Consider the following 12063-nt stretch of genomic DNA (forward strand, 5'->3'; position numbering starts at 1 on the left):
TTCCACCTAGTGCATCCAATCTCAAACACTTTGTTGAGCAATGTACACCAATCTACTCATCATTCTGGATTTAAAGCAATTTTGGCCTCAAAAGAACCAAATATAAAGATTTTGATATGCCCTCGGTCAAATGTGAGATACATTTAAGCATTCACCCCAACTGATCCACTTGAAAATGATGTCATGCTGTTGAATAATGGTGTATCTGCAACCTGAATGTACCAATACCAGATCATCACCAACCAATATGATCATGCAGGTGGGATCCTCTATTGTTCCACCATAAGCATTATCATCACTTCCTTCAAACATCACACTGACAAGACACTCCAGTTCTAACCTTCCTTTATCACTCCTTACCACAATTTTTGCATATAGATGCATGATTTTGTTTATGCTTCATAGAAGTACACCTATTACAAAGGAGCCTTCCTTAGTATTTACTAGTAATACTAACAAACATCAGTACTTGCTAATCATACCAAAGCCTACTTTGCTATTCACCTTCTTGTATTGGAAAACTACTGTTCTGTACACTCCTGACGCACTCATCCACGGACTTCGAAGCAACTGCAATGACCCTCAGTTCTTTATGAATGTCCAATGCTTCCCCCAAATGTGGAGATCTGACCTGGCACGAATCAACTGGATTTTGCAACTCACATTGTAAATCATTAATAGGGTGTTTATGAATAACTCACTCAGCCTGAACGTTTGTTTATTATGTCATGATACAGGCCACAAAACTAATGAGTCCTGTGAGCTTCATAGACCCCTAAAAACAAGTTATGGTATTCAAGAACAACCTTATTCCAACCACACTAAAACACTGTTGTAAAAATTGATTATCAGCTGTCGTTCTGCCCTGCAGCTTTGGAAGAGATCTAAACACTCAAAGGATCAGCAAAAAAAGACAAGTTAAGGTAGTAATGTGGGTTCATTTGTAGTACACTTTATACCAGTGTGCTTGATTTCCTTAAATGTAGATTTTAAAACTTCTGCAAATTGTTTCCCTCACAAAATTGGACCAGGTTCTAATCCAGAGTGTGCCCTTTGCAAATAATAGGATTTGAGTTGATCTCTCTCCTCTTGGTGGTCCAACACGCTTTAGATAATTCTGTAGACAATACTGCAAAGTAAGCTATTAAAGATTAACACAAGCAAGGTCAAGGCAATGAAAATTTAAATGAGGCGAGCTAAACAGAAGGTAAGGTGTAGTTCGAATTGTTCTCCATTAGAATTCACAGTGAACAATTACTTAGAAGGGGGCATTTTAGGGGTTATCTTCCATTTTCCTACAATGTTAAAGAAGCTTAAGGATGGGCTAGAGTGACCGTCAAAACTTTATATTAATTAGACCTGTGCATGGGCCAATCACCTATTGAAATGCTTAAAAATAAAACCCTGCAAGGTGAAAATGGGCAGCATGTTACTTTATGGGAACGAACTGCAGGCTCATAACAATGTTAAAGTCTGTTTGGCAGAAATGGTAATATATAAGAATGGGTTAATACTAGCTCATTGGACACAGGGTTTTGCTCTTCATCTAGAGTTCAGACTCACACAATCCTCATTTAAACATCATACAAGAGTCCTAACTGAATGATATCAAATGTATTCGTCAAAAGAAGGCAATATGCGGCACACCATCCAGGAATAAACAGGCAGTCCACAAATTGCATTCTGAGATTTCAAACAAATTTATCTTCTCGTGGATAAAATTAGGCACAGATGAAGGAGGGTCAGATTTGGGTTATTTAAAAAACAACCCCCTAGGAAAGCAGGAAGCCTATGAAAATCAGCGTCCTGAATGTAAGAAGCTCCCACACTATGAACACATATGTAATGATGGATTTAGACATCCTGAACAATACCTGGTCAATATCCAGTGCCAGGAAAATGGGAGGTGGTTGGTGAAATTAAGAGTAGGACAATTACCTTTACAGGGTATAAGGAGCACCTGGAGGAAAGACCATAACTCTTTAAGAGTATGCCCACTGTGTCAAGGATAAATGTAGCCTTTGTCCCAGGATTGTATTCTGTGATGCACTTGCTTAAAAGCGCAAATCTTTGCTGAAAATACAACTATTACAAAGTGTACTATCCTATATTATTAAATATGCCGACCATAGGTTTTGATTGACACTCAAGGAATTTTTAAGTTGTTTTGATGAGATAAAGAAAAATGTTTCCGGATTGATCTGAACCTTTCCACTTTGTCTTTGTTAAGAGGTCAACAGTATTTCTTTTTACTAATGAATTATGGATTTATACAAATATCTGGCGGAACGAGAAGCGTGTTATATTTGTTTTAATCTCTTCTCATCACCTTTCTTCTATTTATTTTCTAACTGTTTTTTACACTTTAAATGTGCATATTCATTGGTGATTGTAAATAATGTTTGTAAAGCCTAACCTGGCTAAATGAAACAAATGAAGTAATAAACTTGAAACAGGTTCTAATAAAAAATATAGATGTGGTGCTGTTCTGAAGATGAAAGGGAATGTAACATAGAATCCATCTTCCCAATATGAAACAGTAGCACAAAGGTAGTCCGCATCGTTACAATATAAAAAAAATACAAGTAGTCGTTACAATATAAAAAAAAAAATACAAGTAGTCAGATTTTATTTTGTTACATAACACTGTTCAATTTCACAATCAGTTGCACGCTTTTAAAGCCTCTCTGCACAAGTTGTAAAGATTACACTATAAAGTGTTTCTTCACCCTTCTCTAGTGTTGTAATCAAATGTTATGCCTGAGCAGCCAAACCATTTGAGCAGTCACTTTGGAAACAACTGTGCCAGATGAACTCTTGCTATGTGTGCTGCACCCTGGAACAAACCAGAAACATCTGCAAACTGCAGCTGAAGCAAGGGCCCAAATCCCACCCTCCGCTGCCAACCGCCGTGGCACTTGCAGCCTTCAGGTGCTGCCACGTCCTTATGTTCAGAAGTACACAGCTGCGGTACACACAACACACCACTGTGCAGCCTTCACAACAGCAGGCTCAATGATGCCAAGTGGTTGGCAGCAGCTTTCCAAATCCTTCACATCTGGAGCCCACAGCAGCCTTTAGCGCTGCCCAAAGTACTGTAAATACAAGCTGACCTTTCTCAGCATGGCTAATGAACTCTACTACCTGCCGCACAGGCTGGGGTCCAAGACCTGGACTCCAACAAACTTTGTAAGCAGTAGACAAAAATAAACTGGAGGAAAATACGTTTTTTGGTCTTTAGAAGAGACTAGCTGGTCAGCTCCTTCCCCCATCATTCCTAGCTCACTTCATCACAGAGAAAATAACACTTACCTTGCTTCAGCAGTGTATTTACCAATATCCTATGGCACTAATGAAGAAATTGCTCAAAGTGTTTCCATCAGGATCTATGACTAACTGGGAGGTAAATCACCAGTAGCTCAATTTACTCCCTTCCATACCTCTGTGATATGAAGAATTGAGACAAGTCTGAAGTCCCATGACTACAGACAGCTGATTATCAAAGCATGTCACAGATTTGAATTGCAGCCAGCATGTGGCAGAGTGACACTTTCAAAATCGCCCATTGGATCTTTCCACAGTTGAATAAATGTAATAACTATACAGCTGGAAAACGCAGCTCTAACTACTCTGAAAAAAACACACTGACATCGGTTTGTGAAATCAATCCTGAGGGCAGCTAAAAGCCCACAAGTCTTGAAAGCTGTGCACTTACACTACTCTTAGTGTGGTTATCAAAGACCAAGGCGTCAGCTCAGGAACAATGCTTGCTTGCAGAAAGTAGATGGACCGTGGGGCTCCAAACCAGATTTATATGTTGAAGAAAGTGTTTACACAAGAGTAATGGAAGTAAATTGTAAACTGAGCAAGAACTCCCTCCTACTACCAAAAAATACAAAGTTAATTTATGATTCTAATGTCAATATTCCATACTTAACCTATCACAGAAGCACTCAGCATCCATGCCACATTATTAAACACAGCCATGCCACATTTTCAGCTCTGTAGCTAGATTCAGTGGCGTAGCGTGGGTTGTCAGCACCCGGGGCAAGGCAAGTAATTTGCGCCCCCTAACCCGTGGATTTTAGCACTCGCGAGTGCGAGCGCGCCCCCCCCCCCAGATGTTGCGCCCGGTGCGGCCAGCCCCCCCTGCACCCCCCACGCTACGCCACTGGCTAGATTCTCATAGTAAACTGCCCCCAAAACAAACCAGGGCTACCAATGAACCAGGCCAAGCATACAATAACTTCAGGTAGGATTGAGAGAAGATGGCCTAACACTGAGGAACCTGACGATTGAATTTGCTGATTCACATACAGCGCCAGACGTAGATGACGTATAGGATAAACAAAGAATCCTGAAAATGGATACTGAACGGCAGACAACAGGAGCCAACAACTGGTACTTTCCAAACAACAGCAGCAGCACCAAAGGGTACCATTAACAGTCCGAGGAACTGCAGTGGAGAACTTTCACATTCCTCATGATGTACACTCTTATTTGTGGTGTCTCCATCCCCTTTAGTTCCCGCCACTTCCTCTTTGGGTACCGGCAGACGGCTGGACATTTTGTAAGTTCTTGGGAGAAACGAACTCAACAGCCATGATGAAGAGGAGGACCACACAAATGATAGAACCCACTGCCTGGGCTTTGAAAGAGACCATAGCCAAAACAGGAAGTGAAAGGGAACTCTGCAGTCCTGCTGGAGGAAAGTACAGGGAAGGAAGCAACTGGGTCAGAAGGTGCATCTGCAGACTGGCTTCAGAAACTTATGACCTTAGGTGGAAGCTGGGTGGGGCCTCAGCTTTGGTTAGGGGCTGGAAAGTGGTTATGGGGTGACCGCTTTACCCCTCCCAAGGTGGGCCAAAAGAAATGACTGGCAAGTTTCAAAGGATGCAAGCAGTGGAACAAGTACAAGAATTTGGCAAGGATATGTTTGAGGGATTCCAGTGTTCTTTCTTGAGGCCAACAACTGTTCATCCCATCGGGTAGTGTAACTGGCGAATAAAAATGCAAGAGTTTCATATGCTGGTATACGTCATGTTCCAAGGGATCTAAAATCGGAATTGAAAGTGGTATGTATTCAGAATCGCCCTGTATTATTATTTATTTTTTAAAGACAGATTTCAATTGAGGTTCGTGGATAACTGGATGCTTTCCCAGCGAGAAGGTAGCCTGGTTCCTAGAGTCACGGGGTGATCATGTGAGCAGTTGTCAAGGGAGCACGGTATTGAGGAGACAACTTACTTGGTCTCATATGACCAAACACATCCTTTGGAAAAGCAAAAAATGATGTTTGTGCTGCTTGTAATTTGAGTTCAGCAACGCACTGGCATGCTTGGGCAGATGTGATTGGATTCTTTACCTTGAACAATTCATAAATTTTGCACACAATCGTGGACTGCTGTAATGGTGATGCAAAGTGTAGCAGAAGTCAAAATACAAACGGATACCCAGAGAGTTGTGTACTGCATTATTTTATGTCCGTTCTGCTTTGTCTGAACACTCGGATCAGACTTCAGTGGAGTAGCTGGCATAACTTCTTCGATGTTACAAACTGTAGTAGCTGGTGAAACTTCTTAGATGTTGCATACGGCACTCCTTTTTTTTCGATGATCAGCTGTAGACGAGACGTTATTGATGAATGACATTGCAGTCCAGAATTTAGAGGGCTATCATTGATCCCCCATCTTTTGATTCATTCTGGTACACCATAGTACTGTTAAACATAGTTTGTTTCGTCAGCGGATAGGCTTGGTTTTGTAAGCAGAAAAGGAGACAATGTTATGGTCAAATTAGTGTCACTGTGATGACAATGTAGGGATCCGAGTTCAAGACTGCAATGTAGTTTATGGGCACACACAAAAAAAGTCAATATAGATGGCTATTGTTATTGGCACTCCTTTGGGATTTTTAGTTTCGGTTGTTATGAAAACGGAGCTGGCACTACTTATTGTACTATAGTGGTCTTCATTCATGCAAAACCACATAGAAGATTTTAATACTGCTCTGTAAGTCACTCCAATCTTTTGTTATGAAAAAGAGTAAGTCGTCTGGTGTGACTGAAACTAAGTACACTACTTCTGTTGGTATTCTTTAATCACTCTGTGCCTCTCAGGTTGTCCTCCAACAGGATATTCCAAAAGGTTATCACTCCTAGTACCGATATTTCCAAAGCTTTGGAAATATTGGTAGTACGAGTGGCAAAGCAGACACCATTTTCAGAATTTGCCCGATTTAAGCCAAGGCACTGTTAAACCTGCTTGGACCCTACACCGTGCCTAATTTGTGTGTGTTGTTTCCGGTGCGGAGCACTGGCACCTATTTTTCTGCCTCAAGCATTTACTTCCAGCAAAAGACAAATATGGGAAAGATGGAAGAATAGAAAAACGAAAAAGTGGCACAATGGGGGAAAGCTGCAAGAGTGAGCTGAAGGGGCAGGGAGTGTTTGTAAATGGATTAAAGAGGCCAGAGATGGCTTCAGGATTACACTGCCTCAGTATTCTGTGCTGGCACATTTCATTGCAGCAGCCGCGTTTTTAACAGGAGAGCTTTGAGCACCGGCACGTTTTTATTTACAAATTAAGCACTGCGCCCTGCAACACCAGATTCTTCTGCTGCAGGATCCTCTGTGGTGAGAACACTCAGCAACAGGCAATGCTGAAGACAACTGTTCCAACCCATGCTTGCCCTGAGAGGGGAGGGGAGTGGTCAGTATATGAGATGGAGAAGGCGTGCACTGTAGTCAGGGGATGGCTTGGCATGCTGGTGATGGCAGGGGGAAGCTGTGACAGACTGCTATCCACAGAGGGCCTGTCTACACTTTACTTTATACCTTATCCAAGTCTTTAATATACAGAGTCCCTGCTCACTCCGCCTCATTCGCTAACAAACTGCTGGCGCTGTTATCACCATACAATCATTAAATCCTCTAATTTTAAAATTCCAGGAGACTATCACATTGTTGACTCTTCGTAATGTCTGGCAAAACAATTTTTGGAAGACCTGCCTCTCTAAATTTAACCCAAGTAGTTTTGCGAGCCACTCATGCAGCCAAGGACATTTTAGAGTTGGTATTTTCCAAATGAAGGAATCTCAGTTCAACTTCCCTACCTTTAATTTAGTTGGACCATCAGGAGTGGCTGTTTTCTATCTTTATACCCACAAAGAGAAGCAAGCATAATACCAATAGGAGACCAATGCGAGCAGGTCAAAGAAGTCGAATTTAAGTCGATCTTAGCTGCTAAGCAGACATTTCGAACTGGGGGGTTTAGAGGCTGAAGCTAAACTTAACCCAAGTCTATCATCACTAAAAATATATTGTTGCTAACTAGAAAGAAAATGGTGTGACACTTTGAGGGAATGCAGAGAAAAAAATTATACCATACAGCCAATAACAAGATACCCTAAGGAAATCAAACTTGCAAAATCCATCTTCTATGGAATCAAGAGTCTGTGGAACGTCCTTCTAGATGGGTATTCACCATCATCAAATACATGACCCATCTGACTTCTATGAACCAGGAGCTTACTCATTCTCAATTTTTGTGACACGAACTAGCCTCAAAGACAACATTTTTTTCCATCCATAACTCCTTTGATACTCCTAGTGGCGCCATTCCAAAACCAGTAGCAGTCTGGAGTCCACAGCCCGACTACTGCCCCAGTATTAGGAAGTTGTCACCCACCTCCCTTCCAGAAAGGTTGAATGTTTACGGACCACTTCCTGCTGACTGTCAATCCTCAAATTAGGAGCTTCTACTATTGCTCCCCATCTCTCTGCTATGTTGAGCTCTTCCATCCATTCTGCATCTTTACCTGACGTCTTGAAATTAGCACAGATCACGTCAATCTTGAAGGAGAAAACACAGATCCTAATATACGAGCTCATAATGGGCTGATCTCACTGCTACCAGCTCCGGGGAAGATGCTCGAAACGCACCTTAACCAGTAATTGTCTAGATTTAGAAACCACTCATGTTCTAGGTACTTTCCAATTTGCTTCCCGTGGTGCACATAGCACAGAACCCATTTTACTTAGTGTTAGAACATAAAAAAAAAGAACATCTTTGATAACAGAGGAACAGCTGACCGTGTCCTTTTAGGCAGGTCAGCAGCTTTCGGCCTCACTCCATAGGTTAACAGAGGTTGGTGTAAAAGGGCCTACCGAGGGATAGAGGGGAGGGGAAGTTCAGCAATTTGAGGAGGGGTGGGTAGGAGGTGGGGGAGCAGGAAACAGGGCAGTTGGGAAGGAGGGTAGGGAGCGCAAACTGAGAAGGTTTGAATGGGAGGGGAGTGAGAGCAAATGGAGGAGGGCAGAGGCAGCAAACTGAGGAGGGGGGCAATAAACTAATGAGGGGTGACAGCACCCACATACCCCCGGTGGTGACAGCCACGCACTCTACAAATTACTGATTGATTGAGGAGCAGCAAACTGAGCAGGGGTGCGGAGCGTCAGCAAACAGAAGGGGATGGGCAACAATCTGAAGAGCTGGGTGGGAGGGGCAGCAAACAGGAAGATGAGGGGAGGGGCAGCAAACAGAGAAGGGGCAGGTGGGAGGAGTGGTGCAGCATACAGAGAAGGCGGCGGGAGGGAGGTGAGGGGCAGCATACAGAGAAGGGGGCGGGTGGGAGGAGTGGGGCAGCAAACAGAGAAGGGGGCGGGTAGGAAGGGAGGGGCAACCAACAAGGAAATGAGCAGCTGGAAGGGGAGGGGCAACAAACAGGGAGATGAAGCGGGTGGGAGTAGAAGGGAGGGACAGCCATGTCACTGTGGCCACCTGTCTTGCACCGGCCGAAGTGACATGCGCACTTTGAAGCTCTCCACCAATCTGTCTTAGAAGAGCAAGCACAGGCCTCCAGGGCTTAAAGGAGCTAAAGGAGCGTCCAGGTAGACCACGCCATCCAATCCAGGTGCTTCTTTCATGCTGATTAATAGCACAAGAGCAGCATCTGGATTAGTTAGGGGAGCTTGACTTCCACAGCAGACTGCAGATTCAGAAGTGGAACACTAAGGAGGACGAGCGGCCATGGGTAAGTACCATTTATTTTATTTACTTAAAAATGTTACTGTAGTTGTTTTTTGGGCTTTTTTAGAGGGGTTAATTTATTTTGGGGTTTTGGAGGGAGGGTGTATTTTATAATGGGATTTTGTGAAGTGGTGGGGCACTTCAGTCACCCCACCACTTGCAAAGGGTACCACCGCCCCTTGCAACGTGTTAAGTATTTGTGCAACACACAAAAACACACACACATTAACACAATGAAAACACCACAAAAAGACTCCACACGTTTAAAAAGACAGAAAAAGTTATGAGTAAATCAAGACCAAAATGACAAAAAGAAATCCAATCATTATAAGTCGAGATGGACAAGTTACTTACCATCAGTAACGCCTTCTCTGGTAGAGACATATCCTAGTTGCAGATTCCTTACCTTAGAATTTCTCCAGGTGTCAGTCTTGAGCCAGAGATTTCTCTCGAGACGCACCCAGTGCGCTGTTAGGTGGCGTTCTTCGGCTCCACGTCAGCGAGGTCTGGCACGCTGACATCAGTTTCTTTTCATGACTTTACACACTAGAAGCGCAGTCATGAAGAACACGGACTACTGGTGCGTCAAAACTAGGACCTGAAAAGGGAGTCCCTGTCCCTAGAAATCTGTTCACATTGCGGGGAGAATGGGTGGGTTAGAAAGGAATCTGAAACTAGATATTGCCTCTACCAGATAAGGCGTTACCCAAGCTAACTTATTTGTCCATCTGATAGTGACATCTAGTTGCAGATTCCTTACCTTAGATAAATACCCAAGCAATACCATCCCAGGAGGTGGGTATACAAACTAAGATCGGGCAAAATGCCCAACCGTACGGACCTGACTGTCCAGGCAGTAGTGTTTAGTAAACATGTGCAGAGATGTCCACGTTGCCGTCTGACATATGTCAAGGACTGGAACTCTGTGTGCTAACACAGCAGTCTTAGTTTTAGCCCTGGTAGAATGAGCACACAAACCCTCCGGGGGTGCCTTCTTAGCCAGTGCGTAGCACATTTTGATGCAGAGTACGACCCATCTGGAGATGGTTCTCTTCTGCACTAACCAAACTTTCTTTGCACCCATACAACCCACAAAGAGTTGATCATACAACCAGAACTCTTTGAAAGGAGAAGGGAGAAAAAGAGATAGAAAAATCATCTTCTGGCAACGGGTAACCAGTGTAGTGCCCTCAAGGCAGGGGAGATGTGGGCTTGTGTCTTTACATGTAATAGTAGCCTGGCTGCAGAGTTCTGAATACGTTGTAGTTTTTTCATAATAGATATAGATGATCCATGGTAGAGGCCATTGGCATAATCCAGTTTGGATAGTACAAGCAAGATAGTAGCTTGCACCTTGTGTGGAAATCCGAGGTGGGGGAAGATGCATCGTAGAGTCTTCAAGGTGATGAAGCTTGTTCATGCTAACTTGTCCACTTGGGAATTCATAGTTAACTTTGAGTCCACGGTGATTCCAAGGTTTTTAACTTCCTTGGATAATTGAGGAGGTGGTCCGAGATCGTCAGGCCAGACGCACAGAGGGTCATAACTTCCAGTCACCACATATGAGTATTTCTGTTTTGGAGGTATTTAGTTTGAGATAGCTCCAGGTCATCCACTGATCAACGGCTCGGAGGTAACTGAAGATTTCTGAGTTTTCAATGTTTTTGGGGCATTCTAATTTAAGTAGTATTTGTGTGTCATCTGCATAGTTGCAGCATGTGAAATGAAAATCATTGATCAGTTCTGGTAATGATATCATGTAGATGTTGAAAAGCAAAGGTGAGATGACTGATCCTTGGGGGACCCCTGTTTTTGTGAGGTAGGGTTTGGACGAGAAGGGGAGCGAGTAGATGATATTAGATCTTTTTTGAAGATAGGAAGTGATCCAGTTGAGAGCAGTCCCTTGTATGCCAGCTTCGTGGAGTCTTTGAATTAGGGTGTCATGGTCAACCGTATCAAAGGCAGCCAAGAGGTCCAAGAGAAGTAGGGCAGCAACTTGCGGTCGACTGTGTTTTTAAGATCATCCCAGATTGCTATGAGGGCCGATTCAGTGCCTCTTCCTGGGTGGAATCCAGTTTGGAATGTCAGAAAGTATAGAATTGTCTTCAATGAATTGTGACATCTGGGCGAATGCTGCTCTTTCTATCGGTTTGCCCAGGAAAGGTCCATTTGTGATTGGTCTGTAGTTGTTGGGGTTCTGCGGGTCTAGGTTTGTTTTCTTTAATAACGGTCGTATTTATGCCTTTTTCAGATCTACAGGACAAGTTCCTGTAGTTAAAAATTGTTGAGGATTCTTCTTACAGGTGTGGCAGCAGAAGTAGATAAGAGAATGTTCTTGAAGATTTGTGGTGGACAAGGGTCAGAAGGGCAACCGGAAGGCTTGCTTGCTTTGACCAAATCCATAAATTCACCTTGGGATATTTGTTGGAAGGACTGGAGAGGCTGGGCTGGTTTATTCTTTTGACGGTATTTTAGGAAAGGGGTTGGTGCTGATGGGTTTCTTCTGTAGATGGAGCGAAAAAGAGAGAAAAAGAAAAAGAGAGAAAGAAAAAGAGAAAAATCAAAAGACACAAAAATAAATATAAAAAGAAAAATAGAGTAAAAAAAAAAAAAAGAGAAAGAGAAAAAGAGAGAGAGAGACAGAAAGGGGGTCAGACTTGTCTGTGCACCAGGCCACAAATTTCTTCCAAGAACAGGGGTATACTTTCTTGTTTGAAGGACACCTGGCTGCCAAGAATACATTATAGCCTTCAGGCGGAAGGTCAAAAGCTTTCAACTGCCGCCGTTCAATCTCCACACAATAAGACCTGCTAAGGTCCCCTGCTGCTACAACAGAAGATCCTCCCGAAGGTGCAGTATGAGCTGAGGATTGGTGGCCATGTTGAGTAGTTGGGGTTACCAGTCTCTATGTGCCCAATCAGGAGGCACAAGAATTACTTGGGCCCGTTCATTTTTGATCTCCCTGAGAACGCAGGGCAGAAGCTGTATTGACATACAGGAGGCCTGAGTTCCACTCAGGACTAAAAGCATCGCA

This window comes from Pleurodeles waltl, chromosome 3_1, assembly GCF_031143425.1.
Source record: "Pleurodeles waltl isolate 20211129_DDA chromosome 3_1, aPleWal1.hap1.20221129, whole genome shotgun sequence".
In the NCBI taxonomy this organism is placed as follows: Eukaryota; Metazoa; Chordata; class Amphibia; order Caudata; family Salamandridae; genus Pleurodeles; species Pleurodeles waltl.